Below are 19522 nucleotides of genomic sequence, written 5' to 3' on the forward strand. Positions count from 1 at the left end.
TCTTAACTGCTGCACTATAATGTTTAAATTACTAAGATATTGGAATCGAGTTGCATTTGGAAAAGTTTAGTTGGTATTAAACGAAAAATTTATGTTTCTAATCATTTAAGGCTCTTCGTGGGCGTGGATTTGGATAGGTCTAAATGAATTAAAATTTAAAAGTTCTTATTAATAGGTGTATATTTGATGTGAAATTGATATATCGGCTTATAAGCCGATACGAGTTTGTAGAACCTAAATTTGATTTAAGATTGTTTTTTTTAAGCATTAACTAGTTTTTGAGGTATGTGATATTGTTACGCATTGCTTAAAGATAGGTGCCAAATAAATTTAAAACTGCACACGATGTCCAACAGAAATCAATGATTTGATATTTTTATTCGTATTTAATCTATTATAGTTACACTCAGGTAAGATATATTTGAATGCGAAATTTTTGCTATAGTCATTCTCAGACTGCATTAACACTTATTTTGTTTTGAGTGTTATTATTAAACCCTCACTTCAGAACCCTTACCGGGTGTTATTAGACACACACTTGCCCAGTTTTATTTGCAATATCTACGCAAAATATTTATAATATCATTAATACTATTGATAAAATATGTATATACTGGAAAGTGTGTTTAGACATAGCTTTCTTAAGTTATGTATTCGACGATCTCATAAATTTTAATATTACGATAAGACCTAGATTTTTAAAGCCAATATTCAAGCTAAGCATGAAATATGCGTATTCGATTACGAGTTTTGCATCAGAGAAACGTCAAGACATATTAAAATTGCCGCTTTGATTTGTGGTCAGTTTTTATCTTGGGGTTTCTATTTTGTAATCGTATAACTCTACTGTACAGGGTATAAGTGGATCGTACCCGAGGTAGAAATAGGAGTTAGCTTCTTAATATTGGAAACAATAGTAATTTACGTAGCGAACCACATTAACTCTTGTGCTTATCGCGTTGAGATATCGTGAACCCGTAATATAAGACCGAGACGATATGCTGCTCTAAAGACAGTAAGTACATTTCCAGAATCAGTAGCATCTTTGCTTACGATACATTGCGCTGTACGATTTGGAAGCCTTTTTTTGTGATGGAAAGATTGGTATTTATTTTTTACGCCAGAAAGGGTGCTCTAACACGGACTCCTAACTCAGTCAGGAGGGGGTCTGTTAATAACTCAAGTTATGGGCTAAGTCTCATCGAACTCTTCCACGAGCTCGGTACATATGGTGGCCTGGGCTTAGCCTGTTGCTGTTTAGGACTAGAAACGTCTAACAACATTTATAGTGGACCAGGTGGATTTATCAGGTGCCTCAATCTTGGCACATTGCTGCTTAAGTTTGGTCACAAGTGTACTAAATGGGGGTCATTCTTAAAGGCTTCTTTCCGTGGTTTACCACAGAAGAACGATCTTCCACCGAGCGGGTGATATTGGTCAGTCGACCGACGATCTGAATGTTGTATCTTGTGTTCTATGATGGCTACCGCAACACTTCCATGAAGCTAATCGTGAGAGGACGCTTTGAAGTTTATGCAATCCGGTAACCAGTTAATATCAAATAAGCGTATTTTTAGATCAAACGTGCTTTATTCGGAGTGAGATAAAGATAATTGAAATGCGGTGATAAAAACATGTTGTATGGATTTTTTTTCGTTTTAAAATTCGAATAAGCAGCGCTCTAAAATGAGTGCAAGCACTTATTTTATAATTTGATAGTACTTTTCGAAATTTTCATTGACATTAAAGTTTTTTTTTTTTCATTTAATTAATGTCAACTACCAGTTACAATATCACCAGTTTCATGCCGTTGTTAGTGAAAAGTTACTTAAGTGTATCAAGGTGTCCGAGGTATTGGTTAATACGCATTAAAATAAGTAAGCAGCGAAGTGCGTGTCGGGCCACGCACTATAAATGGTTCCGTAGTCGGTCGAATGAACGTTCGAAATTCAAAATATAAACCAGTTATTATATATCTATCTAAATCTAATATATCTAAATATAATCTAGTTAATCTATATCTAGTTTAAGTATCTAGTTTATTTTTGTAAACGGCACGGTAATAGCATCTCGATCTAAAATAAAATAAAACGACATTAAAATAATGAGTACAATCAATGTTGTTCAATACGAGACTCGGTCAGTAACTTATTTGATTTTGTTATTACGTTGCTAAGTGTGACTGACGGATTTCCGTGTCTTGTAATTCGATTATATCTAATCGAACACGTAAACGTAATACTGCAACCACATTTTTTGCGTTCGATTTCCCTTTGTGTTTTTTTATATGACAATTTAATAAATATTGAGTACCTACTTTTATTTAGCGCACTGAAATTAATGATTTTCTGTTAAAAAATAATTAAACTAAAATACATTTGGCAGTAGCATTCATTAGTTTTCCACCAGTTTTTACCACTTCCGCGATTTAAATAGTTAAAAGCTAATTATCTTACTTACCCGTGCGGAATCACAAGAGGTCCTACCACCAGTAAAAATCTATCTACCCGTCTTTCATTACGTCATAGTACCAGATACTACTTTGACTGTAAGTTGATTGTTTTTATTTCTCTACCTATTCTCTGGCAGACTAAGAGGTTATTCTAGTTACGCGCGGGCGGGTAGGTGAATGGTTCAACCTGAGAGAATTTGCTAACATTAGCCCTAGCAAGAGCAGTGCTTTCTAGAATCTACCACCGGATCGGAATCGTGACCTACTGGAAATATCCGGCGAGAAACTCAGTGGGTTGTGTCTGTGGGTTAGTTCGCTCGTTGAACTCTTCCTCGTAATCGACGAGTTCGACGAGGGCGGTAACCGGTGCTTGAAGAGCTTAAAATCACCGGGGTATCCACTCTCGGGGCAAGATATGTTTCGGGAAACGGCGGGATTGCGTTGCCCCGTCGTTTGGATCGGATATGTAATTAGCGGCGACCAAGAACAATTTTTTTTTTATTTTTTTTTTATTGCCTTTGTAGGCAGACCAGCATACGGCCCACCTGATGGTAAGTGGTCACCGTCGCTCATGGACGTCAGCAATGCCAGGGGCAGAGCCAAGCCGCTGCCTACCATAAAGTACTCTCCGCAAGCCTCGTTTGAAGAAGGACATGTCATAGCGCTCTAATAATGAACTAGCACATTTCCTACTGTTTTGGTTTTCGAGAACGCGTCCGACGCTGTAGATTAGTTAGTCGACAAGCGTTCGTGTTGTCTTTGTGTTAGAATGAATCAATCCAAACTGTATAGTTTAGCCTAATTACAGCGTAAACATTACCCACGGTACAAGATCAGTGTTAATCAATCCATCTATTTTAAATCCAAGGGCAGGTACACACCATTCAAAATAAAGTTATCTGCTTAACATAATATTTTTAATTATACACTATAAGCCTATTATGTTATTCTATGTGTCTTCTCAAAGAAAAGGTCAGTTCGCCATTCAAAGATATGGAGTATATTGTGCTAACAATTACGAGATGTTGTGATATTATGAATTAAACAATTTTTTGCTGTTTAATAAATGCTCAAAAGATTCGTGACCTATTGGGTCAGAATATAAGAATCCGGGTGAACCTGAGTGATGCGACTATACTTAATTTAAAAAGTGTATTCAAAATGTGCTCAGTAGCACGGGATTCCTTAGATAAAATAATGTGTGGGCTAGGTAGCAACTTGGCTGTGCTCCTGGCATTGCTGACGTCCATTTTTTCTTTTTATTGCTTAGTGGACGGGGGTGGATGAACTCACAGCCCACTTGGTGTTAAATCGTTACTGGAGCCCATAGACATCTACAACGTAAATGCGCCACCCACCTTGAGATATAAGTTCTAAGGTCTCAAGTATAGTTACAGCGGCTGCACTACCCTTCAAACCGAAAGGCATTACTGCTTCACGGCTGAAATAGGCAGGGTGGTGGTACCTACCCGCGCAGGCTCACAAGAGGTCTTACCACCAGTAAGAAGTCCATGAGAGACTGCGGTCACCATCATATAAGCGTTATGCTCATCTAATTTTTTTTTTTTTTTTTTTTTTCTACCTTCAAAGGCCATTAAATATACAATGACATATTATTAAGAATGTTACATTCCCACTCTTGATAAAGATTTTTTAAATTTCGAATTAGTGACCTAGAATCCGGAATTACCTTGCTCAATTACCAGTCTTGTTAGTTTCTTAACATTAAAATAATAATGTTTGATTCATGAATTACTTTCTCAGTTCCACTGCATAAAATATTCACGCAAATGCCAAAAGTAGATCAGGTTTCGAATAAAAAAAATATATCGGACGGTTGTCGTAAGATAATCGGATCCAATACGCGCCTGTTCCGACATAAGTATGTTTAGAACGTTGCAACATTTATAATGCGTGAGAAATCTTGTTTTACGTAGTACAAAAGTGTACTTATAACAAACATGAACTTACATCATTGACACCTGTAGCATACCCCAAGGTCTTTGGCAACGCCCAACGACATTCGATAGTGAATTGCAGCTATTATTTTGCATTCCGATATTATTGTCGGTTCGCTTTTGACTTGAACTTGTACTCAAATCGCACAGTCCCACACCAGTATTGGCCCGAATGCTTATAAGGTAATTTGTATGTTATTATAGGTTTAAGACCGTGTTATCTCGTAGTAAGCTTGTTTTTTTACTGCCTTCGAAGGCACACGGCTCATCGGATGATTAATAGACACTATCCAGAAGCAACGGTAACTGTTCTCTATCAGATGAGCCGTATGCCGTGGCCTAAAGGATTAGACGTTCGGTGCATTCGTGTTGAGCGATGCAGCGGTGTTCGAATCTCAGGCGGGTACCAATTTTTCTAATGAAATACGTACTTAACAAATGTTCACGACTGACTTCCATGATGAAAGAATAACATCGTGTAATAAAAATCGAACCCGCAAAATTATAATTTGCGTAATTACTGGTGGTAGGACCTCTTGTCAGTCCGCGCGGGTAGGTACCACCACCTTGCCTATTGGCGCATTTACGTTGTAAATGTCTATGGGCTCCAGTAACCCCTTAGCACCAGGTGGGCTGTGAGCTCGTCCACCCATCTAAGCAATAAATAAAAAAATGCCCGTCTTCCTGTAATGGCAATTAAAAAGTCTGTTTTTAAGAAGGTTGTTTTCAAAGCGCTCTTTATATACTGCGTCGGTTGTTATCAATGCTTCGGTAAGCAGTAGAACCATTATTTGAATAACTGTGAATTCAACCTCCTGTCTTGATTTGGTCAGCGAGATGCCTATGACGCGTTTTTACAAATAATATCTAAGTAATGTAATAGTCTAAGAAAAACACTTACTCAAAATACGATAACATTCAGCATGCTAGAAATGGGCAGATGGCACTGTACTACGCCATATCTTTCTGTTTTGCGGCAAACGACAACTTTATAAAATCAGTATAGTAAATTTTAAAAATCGTCATATAGTTTACTTGGCAAATTTGAAGCACGAACTCGTCTTAGATTTCACTTATTATCTAAATCACATCATCTTTGCACATAACAAATACATATACTTACTTACTTCCTATTAAAGTATAAATTCTACAAATACATTCATACTCAACAATATTTAAAATAAAATGAGCCAAGAACGTTTATCGATAAAACCTACTAACATTAAAATCTTCTGGGCAGCACTAAAACCGCCATGTTTTGTGGCCAGATGACGTCACAGTGGCACGAATTTTTTGTTGACGTTTCATTTCCATAGGTTTCCTACTTCTGTGTTTTACCCTCATGCGCCTAAAGAAGTTTCACTTCAAAAATTGCTCACGTTTTTCAACATTGTAACTAAGTATTCTTCATAAACAAACGGAATAGTTGTAGAACTACCAGTTTGGCTTTAGGATTTGCATTCCGGGACAGTTCAATTAAAGTGACACTCAGTCTGATTCGCTTAAATTAACAAATGATATAACGTTTATTTTATTGCTTGAGACATTTTCGCTGGCAGCGCTCTTGAAATTAAATTGTCTCGCTTATTATGAATACATTTTTGTATAATTGGCTATCTATTACAGAAATGTAGTTTGCATTAGCATTTAAAAAATAATATATAATTTTTTTATCATTGCGAACAAGAAAGCGACAGACCTGATCAACCGATTTGGAATTAAAATGTTTCATATGATTCAATATTCCCAAGCTAAGATATACTTCTCTGTTCTGGAAACCGAAAACCAAACACATACCAAATAACATCGAGTACACCGAGAACCTCAATACTAAATAGATTTAACAAATATCTCGACAGCCTCTACGTACAAAGCGTCATGTCAAAAAAGGTGGTTTAAAGGAAGGAGTTTTAGAGTTTCAATCTGATCTGTAATTAAATCTTAAAGGTAACTTCTATCTTTTATATATTGACTTAAAGTATTCAATTTAGGCGGGTTCTAATGTTATAATAATTATTTATTTATAATTTCCTTGATTTTCCCGGAAAAGTAGTTATATAGGTTGTGTGTACCACAACTATAAAATAGGATCATAAACGTTTAAGTCTTATATGTCTGTTTGTACGTGGGGAATGTCAAAACATTTTTTTTATGAAGAAACAAAATAAATGTGAAAAGATTCAATGCGTATCCAATTAGATTCAATAAAGGGAGATTCAATTCAAGACACAAAGATGAATTTGTGCTACCGCCAATGTTCGAGAGGGTTGTAATTTCAAACGAACATTCCGAAGCAAAGACTAAACTATTCCTAATAAAACTTGGTGCGGCCACATTGGGCCGATATTGTCCGTATTAAGTATCGCATCTGATCAGAGGCGTTTGCTTGATAAAACAAAATTTAGGATCATTTAGCTTACTGCTCTCATCCCTGGGCTAGGTCTCCAAATTGCTTGCTTTCGTTTCAACTTTACAACTGACGAACCGGTCGAAACATCGATGATTTCAATCTCAATTCAAGGCCAGGCTGGAACCACTGGACATGCAAAAAGACTGAGGCCTCCTTGAGTTTTGTATCGTCTATTCAATGTTGAGCGCTCTAAGAAACATATGAAAATATTATCTACATTTCCATTTTATCACCGAAATGGGATTTACTGGCTTAAACTATAATTATTTACTTTTCGTCGTTGTCGTTTTCAATGACATTTCAGGTTACATTTGGATCCTACGATTTATACTCGATCGCGTTCGCTGGCCGATATTAATATTGGATTATAATTATTGTAATCTATAGATTTTAGGGTCAAATCGCCAAAAGTACGTATTTAATTTAAAAAACTTACTAACTGTTTGAAAAACTTACTTACTAACTGTTAATTTGAAAAACTTACTAACTGTTGTACGTATTTAACGTACGTTGTACGTGTGTTGTACGGATTTAATTTGAAAAATTGGTACTTGCCTACGAGAATCGAACACCGGCGCAGTCACATTGCTTGATACGAGTACACTGGGCGGTTTATCTTTTGCGCCACGCACAGCTTCGAAAGGTATAAGTGCACAATATGTAAACTATTTTGGATAACGCAGTAGAAATATGATTATGGTACTTAGCATGTAGACTTATAATTTCTGTCACTAATACCTATAACTAGTAAACATTCATTTGCCAGTGAATATAAAATTAAGGCAATTAATTGCATTTTGAAATTTTATAGTTACTATAAATAGGATTACAAAAATAAATGGCTTTACTTAGTAAAATATCTTGCGTTATCTTGTTTCAGATTTATAGTACTTACAGTTGAATGTTACATATTCTTAAGAATTCGTTAAGCAGGTTTATGATTATTTGTTAAACAATTACTTATATTGCGGGTTAAGTTGTGGTATAAGTTTAATGAAAAAAGAGATCACTACAATAAAACATAAAATAAAATATTACGGCGAAATATTTAAATTTCACTTTTGTAGCAAACACAAATGCTTAGGTATAAAATTACTTTCACGGATTTTTGATAGGAATATAACGCAGAAAGAATTTAATTTTGTTATGAAAACGACCCGACACACCTATATAGACTATTAACCTAAAGTCACTTTAATCCTATCTCAAGATTTCAGATTTTATATTAATCCCAACCATTTCATTTGATTTCAACGGGAATCAAATCTAAATAAGACCAAATTATTTTTCGTCCAGTTTTTTAATTTTGTTTAATAAAGTTTGACTCTCTCAACGCGCGACGTCTTCTCACTGCTTAGGGCCGTGACCATCATGCTTAGACAGGATTTATTTTTTTATTATATCTTTGCAGCGTTTCCAATCATTGGCCGTGGAGGAATTCGTGGAATGGGGTTTCCAGTGTGGTGCGGATTTGATGGGCTAGTTGGCTGCGTATGAATTGTCCCTGATTATAATATATTTATTTAATACAGTTTAATACAGCTTGAGTTTAATACAGTCCGCCATCAGCTCAAGACCCAATAGTTGATTAAAAACATTTTTTTTATTGCTTAGGTGGGTGGACGATCTCACAGCCCACCTGGTGTTAAGTGGTTACTGGAGCCCATTAGATATCTACAACGCAAATGCGCAACCCACCTTGAGATATAAGTTCTAAGTTCTCAAGTATAGTTACAACGGCTGCCCCACCCTTCAAACATTACTGCATTACTGCATCACGGCAGAAATTGACAGGGTGGTGCTACCTACCCGCGCGGACTGACAAGAGGTCCTACCACCAATAGATGTTTGTACATAACATATAAAATCACAGTTTTTTTTTCAACAATATTTTATATTTTGCTTAAAATAATGAAACGCATAGTGCGCATTGATTCAACTCACAACTCTAAATTGATTTGTTATTTATTGTGTGTTTGATCGACACAGTACATGAACACGTGTAACTGTAGAAGTTATGTTTACATAGGTACTATTGTTGATGGCTGAAACAATACAGTCAAATTGTATTCCTATCTATTTGCCCTAACACGGTTTCGCATTGCTCAATTCAATATAAACATTTGCAATAATTCATTGTTTATTGTTTTCGGAAACGACCGTGTTTTCCTAATATCCATTACCCCCGATTTATTTATTCGACTTAGATATTAATGATTTCGTTCTAAGCACGCCTTAAAGCGACCGACCTGTCTATTCAGCTATAAAGTATTCTGATTAACAAGGATTTATTTATTCAATCTAACTCATAGTTGATAGTATGATAACATTTTCTTAAACAATAACAGTAACAAAAACTTGCGTGCGCTACAATAAATACCCTGAAAAGTAATTTTGAGACGTTGGTATGTACAGTTTCTTTTTAGACAAAGCTTATAATAATAATAATAATGTTTTTATTGCAAGTAACCATGACTCATATAAATTGTTAATAAGACTTAGACCTATGTTAGTAGTTATATTTACATCACAATGAATTACTGTCGTAGCATCCCATGGGAGATGGCACCACAGCGACCCATGTATACACAGTCCAACCTGCTTGCGATTAAGCACAATGAGAGTATTTTATAATCACGAATGTACATCCTCAATTAGATTAGGGATAATAATTTACTTTAAGACAAATAAAAGTCTCTCTGTTCTTAATTAAGGCCGTGGAGACATTCAAGCTGGAAGATGATTGTATAAGTGACCAACTAAATATTTCAACGTAGATTATTTCGCAGTCCACGTGAACATACTACCTGCACAACAAAATACAGAAATTACACTACCCTAACTCGAAGTCGTCTTTTAAACATAGTTTTTATACATTTTAACCCTTTAGTAAAATAGAATTAATCGAAACATTTTCAAGAATGATTTAGAAAATAACCTATAAATATGTTTTTTTTTCTTTTTCTATTTGTAGTAGTTTTTATCATACTACTAATAATTATAGATAAAATATACAATGGAAAAAAAACCCAATTTTTTTTCATTCATTTAGAAGACTATTGCTCTTTTTAACTATTATTAATTAGAATTAACTTTTAAATTTAAATATACCATGATATATTGAAGTATATTTAATTTTAAACAGATGGTTGATGGAGACAACTGTAAGCACGAACTGTGACCATCATCTTCTAAAAATTATCAAATAGCGTTTTTCGGGTCGAGACCAAACCTCCTACGAGATCCCCGTTTCTAGCATAGGTTGTATGGAACTGGACGGTCCGCATATGTTGGGAGCAGAACGCAGATCCAAGAGATGGAATTTAGGACCCCAGCCACTAAACGACTCCTCTGCACTCTTTCACCCGACATCCGATCTCCGCCCCGGGGTCAGAACCCGGTCAAAGTAGGGAGAATAAAATAGCATTATTTTTTTTTCGGGCCGAGGGCCGGTGTCAGAACCTGGACAGAGTAGGGGGGTTCCCGCGGTCAACACTACAACCAGACACGCGGCGCCACCCCGAGGACGCCCGACCGACGGGTCGTCGGGAGAATCAAATAACTAAGTCAACTTTGGTCCAATTTAAAGATTTACGTTATTAGACTAACTCAAACTTTATTGTGTGTTTAAATAATATAGTCGTATAAGGATATGAATAAATCATAAACGCAACTCAGATTGAAACATGGTCATTAATTTTAACCAGCCTTGTCCTCGAGCCAAAAAACTATGATAAAAATTTCGCAGACAAGCACATACATTATTGCTCCAACAAGAAAATCTAGACTTACGTAAACAATAAAAGCTATATCATGAAATTCTTATTTAATTTACAACTAGAATATTACGTTACTATGTTATGTTTCCAATACAGCTTCATTAGCTCGAATCACAAAAGGAATACTTTCGAAATTCTAGAAATATTCAAAATCTAACAGAGTCCATATTATATACAATTGGCAGACGAGTGACAGTTCTCAATACTATGTTCTCTATCAAGTTTTGTCAATTAGCAAAAGGCTATTTAAAAAAAAAAGTGTATTTTGCACGACCGACAGCTAAGATTCTCTATATAGATGAGATACACTTAAATTTTCTGACACCCTTCTCTTGTCTATTCCTTTTTGCCACCATAGTTTGTTCGCGAGCTCCTTCTTCATTCTAGGTCAAATATGTTCTATGATTTGGATTATGTTTCTTTCATATTATAAATTTGCATTAACTGAAACGTCACTTTTTATATATATTATTTTCTAATATTTTTTCTTTTAATATAGTCCATAACTTTCTTATTTTCGATAACAACGAAATTCGTCAATAGTCACTAAACAAAAGAAAGAGAATTACTTGAGAAACGGAGGAGAAAATGTTTGTAATACTTACCTTCTTCTCTCTTAGCATCTTCTCTTAGATTCTTTACCTATACTAATAACAGCTGGATATTCATTTTGGGTATCAAAACTGTGTCATAACATAAAGCTCCTCAGTAGCTATTGAGCAAAAATAAGAAAACTGTTAAAAAACACAGGAAAAAAATACTGAGCTTTCTGTAGTAATATTTTTTTTATTTTGTTGAATTTTTTTTATTTTCTGTGCCACTAATATGCATCTGTGTTTCTTTGTAAGGATTACGAAAATATAATGCTTAAAGCATTAAGTTGGCCAATTTTAATTGTACATTTAAATTGGTAAGTAAAAAGATTACACAAACCAAACAGTACTTCGAAAGCTAACAGTGAAGTCCAAATAAGGTTTACATTGATAACGGCTACAGTAATTACTGCTTTATTAATTAGAAATGTCGTGACCAGAACGTTCGGTTATCCCAGTATAGTTTTACTAAATACCCACATTTACGTGCCCAAGTTCTGTTGCATAAGGAAATTATAATGAAATCATACATTTAATATACCATTAAACAGAGATTAACAGTTAAACAGTACTATTTGAGCAATAACAAATTTCGTTAAGTCGTTATAATTAATATTTATTAAAGCGTTGTCCATTTCAGTAGAGTATTATGTTACGGCCGTTTGAGAAATATATAGATTAACACAGTAATTAACTATTTTTAATATAGGTATGTGTACTGAAACTTTCTATCTTGTTCGTATATTAAGTTTTTTTTTTTATTGCCTAGGTAGGTGAACGAGCTCACAGCCCACCTGGTGTTAAGTGGTTACTGGAGCCTATAGACATCCACAACATAAATGCGCCACCCAACTTGAGATATAAGTTCTAAGGTCTCACGTATAGTTACAACGGCTGCCCCAACCTTCAAACCGAAACGCATTACTGCTTCACGGCAGAAATAGGTAGAGTGGTGGTACCCACCCGCGCGCACTCACAAGAGGTCCTACCACCAGTAGCACCCGTGGCGTAAAGGATAAGTCACTCGGTATACTCTTATCGGCGGATAGCAATTTCCTTTAGTAAATAGGTGAATATATATTACACACACACAAACACAATGTCGGAATCGGATTAATATAATTAATTAAAAATGAAACAGTAATAACTAATTATGGTGGCAGAGCGTTGCGAAACAATTTCAATTTAAAAAAAATATGACTTTAATTAAACCACAACTGCATGTCCAAATTTTTAGGGACTCGTTTTGACTGTAGTACTACAAAAAATATAATTGTTCGTTACATATAACAAACTAATGCTATATTTTTGTGCTATCGGTACATCCTTATATTATGTCCTTAGAACTTATATCTCAAGGTGGGTGACGCATTTACGTTGTAGATGTCTATGCGCTCCAGTAACCACTTAACACCAGGTGGGCTGTGAGCTCGTCCACCCGTCTAAGCAATAAAAAAAATCCAGACCTAGATACCGGTGCATAATTGTGGCTTTATCGTAGTCACTAAACACTAAAGCAACGATGTATGTATCTATAAACATGTATGATTTCACGTAACATGTCTTACTAATAAACCCACTCTTACATAAAACCTGTAAATGCAGGATTTGTCATAAAACAAATCATGTTCGAACTACGGCTACAAAATTCCAATCAATCGACAAAACGAACGGTCTGATCAAGGAACAATAAGAACAAACGATATGGTTTTATTTATTGACATTCCGGTTTCATAGCCGATAACGTGAGCTTTCGTAGCGTTTAATGCGACAACTGGTCCAAGGCCCCGCTGATAAGGTGAAAGGTACGAAAATTGACAAACCGCTGAAATTAATTAACAAGATAACTTTCAAATGTGTTTATTCAATTAATTTTTGGCTTCTACATTAAACTCTTTCTACAAGCCCAAACTAAGAAGGAGCTTTATATTTGTCTGTTTGCACTGGGACCAAAACGTCAAAAGGCCGTTTTGAGATCTAGACACTGTAACCACTTCTTCGGGGCCATTGCTAAATTCTCGAAGCTTTGGACACGTTCTGACTTCAATGAGCTGCTATTCCGATCCGGTGGTAGATGCACTCACAAAGCATATTTGAGTTGTTAGGCCTCAGCAGAGGACGCTTGGACAGTTGATAGTAAACGCTTCCCTTTTCAGCAGAGCCCTTAAATTCCACCCGTGTTGATGAAGCTTAAAAAAACATGCATAAGTTTGATTTCAAAACGTGACAAGCGTACAAACGTATGACGCTTGAGTAATTTCAATAAATGTCTTTGATTTCTGGACAACCGAATCTAAATTCCATTTCTCTGTCGTCGTCGGTGCCTTTGTTATGATATTTGGTATTTAGGCTCTCAGTTTCGAGTGTGCTTTCGAAACCCCCATCAAAAATGCCTAGCATAAGGCTGCTGGATGTGTAATTTTTTTTTTCTTTTTTTTTCTGCGATAGTCACTTCGAAAGTAGTCGCATAAAAATTCACTGACCTAATAATAATGTAGTTACAACACTAAGGCATATGTTGTCATCGTTTAGCGTTTTTATTTATTTATTAATTTTTGATACCAGTTGCATTTGTGCTTTCTCTTAATGTAGTAACACGCACAAGGTTGTATCCTTGCTTTTATTTGTATTGTAGTAAATTTAAATTTAATATTACTTAACCATTTATTTTATTATAAATGTTGTTTGTAAATCAAATAGCATGTCACAACGGTAGCCTTGCTGGATTACATAAAAAAATATATATGAAATACTTTCAGTTATCTATTAACCCTATTTTGCGTATTTACTTTTACAATTTCATTCGCCAGTAGTTTAAGCTCGGAAAATATAAAAAATCAAAGAATAAAATAAAGAAATTAAAAAGTTTTAAGTCTAGATGGGGTTACAGCTCCGGGCTAAACAGTGACTTCAGCCCAAAAATCAACAACAGGTATGCCACACTACACTAGTACACTAATACACCTGCATACTAAATTAATATGAATAAATAGAGAGAGAGAGAGAGAGAGAGAGAGAGTAAAGAACAGACAGAAGAAACAAAGAAAAAAGATGAAGAAGCATCAGAGCGAGACTGCCTATTATCATGACAAACTATTATCATTCCCATTTAATGTATATGACGGAGGAGAAACGCTGAAGGAATGTTTTTAAAAAGTGTGACGTCAGCATTGTTGACGTCACGGTCATTAAGTTCTCGATGATGACTCATATTTGGGCTTCCAAAACAAAACTTCACGAGAACTGCGTATATTGCACGAGAAGCATAACAACGTTACAGAGAGATCCGTACTGTACTACGGCTCGGACACGAATGAATAAACGCTAGACAGCACGGCCGTATTTATAGGACTTCGTACACGTCAGCGTGTTTACAAGTATTAAACACGTGAGCGTGTTTACAAGATTTTAAAGTATTGAAATTACAATAAAAGGGACTGTTTAACATCAATTTCTTATCACAGAGTAATTAGTTGACGATCAGTAGGTAAATAGTCATATTTGCGCCGACACGGCCATACTGACAGGCGGTGCGCGCTCTGCACCGGCCTCGTTGATTCTCGTAGGTTTTTCTTTGATTCTCATTGACCTGCAGGAATAAAAAGTTTCTCTGAGTAGCGCATCTGTTATACTTGCGTTACTTGTAACTATGTAGGTTTGAGACTTATTAATGAGATTTGATTGTAGGGTTCTCGGAGGGTATCGTAGGGTTCTCGGAGGGTATCGTAGGGTTCTCGGAGGGTATCGTAGGGTTCTCGGAGGGTATCGTAGGGTTCTCGGAGGGTATCGTAGGGTTCTCGGAGGGTATCGTAGGGTTCTCGGAGGGTATCGTAGGGTTCTCGGAGGGTATCGTAGGGTTCTCGGAGGGTATCGTAGGGTTCTCGGAGGGTATCGTAGGGTTCTCGGAGGGTTCTCGTAGAATTCTCGGCGGTTCTCGTAGAGTTCTCGGCGGTTCTCGTAGAGTTCTCGGCGGTTCTCGTAGAGTTCTCGGCGGTTCTCGTAGAGTTCTCGGCGGTTCTCGTAGATTTATTTAAGGTGTTCGGATAAGGATGTTGTGTAGTGTGATGTTGTGGCGTACACTGTGGTACTTATGTAGTGGGCGTACACTTTGGTACTTATGTAGTGGGCGTACACTGTGGTACTTATGTAGTGGGCGTACACTGTGGTACTTATGTAGTGGGCGTACACTGTGGTACTTATGTAGTGGGCGTACACTGTGGTACTTATGTAGTGGGCGTACACTGTGGTACTTATGTAGTGGGCGTACACTGGTACTTATGTAGTGGAATTTTAGTAATCAAAAATAAAAACTTATCTTTGAGTGTTGATTTTGTTGCTCGACCTTGCTGTTTTGCGAAGTAGATGGCATTGGCTCATCGGCGGATGCTAGAGGGCAGTCGTCTTCCGCCGATACGGCTATCTAGTCACCAGGTTATTGCTGAGCGGAGGCAGCATGTGATCCCACTTCTGATGACGGAGGAGAAACGCTGAAGGAATGTTTTTAAAAAGTGTGACGTCAGCATTGTTGACGTCACGGTCATTAAGTTCTCGATGATGACTCATATTTGGGCTTCCAAAACAAAACTTCACGAGAACTGCGTATATTGCACGAGAAGCATAACAACGTTACAGAGAGATCCGTACTGTACTACGGCTCGGACACGAATGAATAAACGCTAGACAGCACGGCCGTATTTATAGGACTTCGTACACGTCAGCGTGTTTACAAGTATTAAACACGTGAGCGTGTTTACAAGATTTTAAAGTATTGAAATTACAATAAAAGGGACTGTTTAACATCAATTTCTTATCACAGAGTAATTAGTTGACGATCAGTAGGTAAATAGTCATATTTGCGCCGACATATATATCCGAACAATCACCACCCCATCAAGGAGAAGGTTTCCCCAAACTCCACCCCGTGCCTTCATAAGGGTGTTAGACGACCCAACGATACAATGGATGGATGAACTTCACCGACCAAAAAACAATAGAAGAGAATTCATTTTCTATCAATCAAATTTGCAATTTTCATTCTGTAGCCAATTGACTAAAGATCAATTATATTTTATATGTAAAAAGAAGCTAAAGATTGAATGTTTAATAGTCAGGAATCATGAAGAGTATTTAAATCATTTCCGATCATGCCATGACATGACATGACATGTCTTGTCGGATCCCCGGATCCACTTTCAGTACTTTTAGGCACTTCAAGCGGACACCGTCTTCATTGAACTGTTCAAACTCGTTAATTACGACAAAGACTTCGAAGAGCGAACTAACCCATAAACACAACCCACTGAGTTTCTCGCCTGATCTTCTTAGTGGGTCGCGATTCCAATTCGGTGGTATTCGGTGCTGCTCTTTCTAGGGCTAGTTTTAGCAAAGTATCTCAGGTTGAGCCCATGAGCTCACCTACCCGTCTGCGCGTAGCAGAAATACCTCCTTAGGCAGCCCGCTAATAGGTAGGGAAAAAATTAGTATATTGTTATACATTTACAGACACAAAACACACTTATTGGAAATTACTACTACCAGCTATTTCAAAACTTAATTTTTTTATTGCTTAGTTGAGTGTACTAGCTCACAGACCACCTGGTGTTTTTTTTTATTACCCTTGTAGGCAGACGAGCATACGGCCCACCTGATGGTGAGTGGTTACCGTCGCCCATGGACTTCATCAATGCCAGGGGCAGAGCCAAGCCGCTGCCTAAAAGGTTACCGGAGTTCATGAACATCTACAACGTAAATGCCGCCACCCACTTTGAAATATCAGTTCTAAGATCTCAGTCCGGCCGCCCCACCCTTCAAACAGAAAGGCTTTAGGTACCTACTGTTTCACGGCAGAAATAGACAGTGTGGCGGTGCCTACCCGTGCGGACCCACAAGAGGTCCTACCACAAGTAGAATACATACACATACAATTACATACATCATTTCAATCCCTGCTTGTTGTAATAGAAGGAAGATATTACAGTAATTTTCTCTTTCGCAAATCAGGTATACTTAGTAAACACAGATTTAGATTTATCTTTTCAAGGAAATGTCTTCACAAAATTTAATTTTAGTTAGATTTGTGATATTAATTTTTTGAGATTCATTTTTTTTCAGCTTAACATATTTCTATGACCATTGGAATTATTCCAGGTAAGCAAACATTGATAAAGTGAAAATATCTGAGCTGGTTGAACCCCTAGTATTGCAGATATCAGTGAGCGACACTGACTATTTACAACAATGCTGGGCTTAAAACAAGCCTATCTTCGACACCAATAGATCTTACGAAAGTCCCTTCATCATCATTCCTTTCGTGACCATTTTTAAATAGACATTCGTGATCAAAAATCAGCAAATTGTTACTTTTACACAAACAATGATTTGCAATGAGCACGATTTTGTCATTCTCTTAATGGAATTCTATCGATTTACGAGGAATAGGGAACGAACGACAAAGACAAAAACATTTTTCATCTCGGTAGACCATCGGTTTAAATGTTTGTGGTCGAAACTTTTACCCAAACTTATTTGGGGATTATTTTTGGTGGTAGGACCTCTTGTGAGTCCGCACGGGTAGGTACACCACCAGTAATGCGTTTCGGTTTGAAAAGTGGGGCAGCCGTTGTAACTATGCTGAGACCTTAGAACTTATATTTCAAGGTGAGTGCCGCATTTACGTCGTAGATGTCTATGGGCTCCAGTAACCACTTCACATCAGGTGGGCTGTAAGCTCGTCCACTCATCTAAGCAATAAATAAAAAAAAAATAGTGGAATTCAGGTTTTTGCTCGATTTAAACTATTATATAATAACGAATGCTTTCTCAGCAAAATTTAAGTGAATACTATCTCAACATGGAGCAAACATATCAGCTAAGAATACCTTTTGGTGCCAGAATAAAAATGAGAACAAATCAACATCTATTTTCGAAATAACTGGGCATAAATCTGCACAAGAAAAAGTATATTATTCAAGTGTTTAAATTAACGATTATTTAGACGTATGATAAGATGATTAGTGCTCTCTTGAGCTCGAACGCATGGTGGTATCAACGCGATCATTATCAGGCTATTTGCTTTTCAAAGCAGCCATGTTATGTTCTACCAGTTTGAAGGGTACAGTGGCTTTATATGTATAATTTCATTGATATTTCATCCTGTTGTTACATATTATACGCTTTTGTGGAATCTACCCTATAGGTCATGAGTTCTTCTGCTCATATTGCCTAATAAAAAGGTAGTCTGTGAGACGCACTTTATGCATTAATGGGCGGGATTGTGTTTCGTTTCCGTATGATCTTAGGCGATTTATAGGTATTTATAATTTGTCAAGCTTTATGATTCACTCAAAAGTACCAATATCTTAATTATAGGTTTTAAAGCCGACCTAAACTCGAAAACAGACCTCGTAATTTACTAGTCGATGTCACTGCTACTAAGCAATCAAATTAATACAAATGAATCGAAAGATCCTTTATAAATTTTGTAATTGATAAAATACACGTGTGTGCATTTCTGCAGAAAGTGGTCGTCCTCTCGGAGGTCGATGACACATTCTCGCTCGATAGTTGCCTCTATGAATATTCGTAATAAATAAACGTGAAATCAACTATTGTGTTGAAATATTGAGATTGTTGTTTGTACAACTTATTTATTTATTTTTGAAACTAAGCTTCAATAAAAAGTTGGTGCCGTAGAAACCGAAATTCCATCATGAGCAATCTTGGGCTAAAGCCGTTGAGTTTATCTACAGTGTACTTTAAGAGATTTTTTTTCTTTTTCTTTCCTCACCTATTTGTTAGAAGCCTAAGGAGCTATTCCAGCTACTGGTAGGTGAGGAGAATGTGTTAACACTTGTCTTAGCAAGAGCAGTGCTTCGCAGAATCTACCACCGAATCGGAATCGCGACGCACTGAGAAGATCCGGCTAGAAACTCTGTGGGTTGTGTCAAGAAATTATTTTTACCACATATCATCCGACTTTGGAATGTAAAACAAAACACTCCACGGTACTTTTTGAACGCCGTAGCGTTGCAGCGTTGTGGACAAGGATTAATAAAAAGTTATTAAGGGGCAGCTTAACTGTTCCCGCTAGTGAATTAGTTAAGCTTATGTCTATAAGGAACGTGTCTATTTACCGATAATTGGACCATCCATAAATTATGAATAGTCATTAGAAGAAGTCACAATTAATTAATAATATGATCACTTCTAAGATATATACATCGTTACTCTCACATATGTATGAAAATAAAATTCTTTATGGTCGTCATAGTTGTAGTACAACATATAAATCTCCAGTTATAAGTACTGAACCGTGCATCCGATTGACTTGA

Source organism: Bombyx mori, chromosome 10 (genome assembly GCF_030269925.1).
Source record: "Bombyx mori chromosome 10, ASM3026992v2".
In the NCBI taxonomy this organism is placed as follows: Eukaryota; Metazoa; Arthropoda; class Insecta; order Lepidoptera; family Bombycidae; genus Bombyx; species Bombyx mori.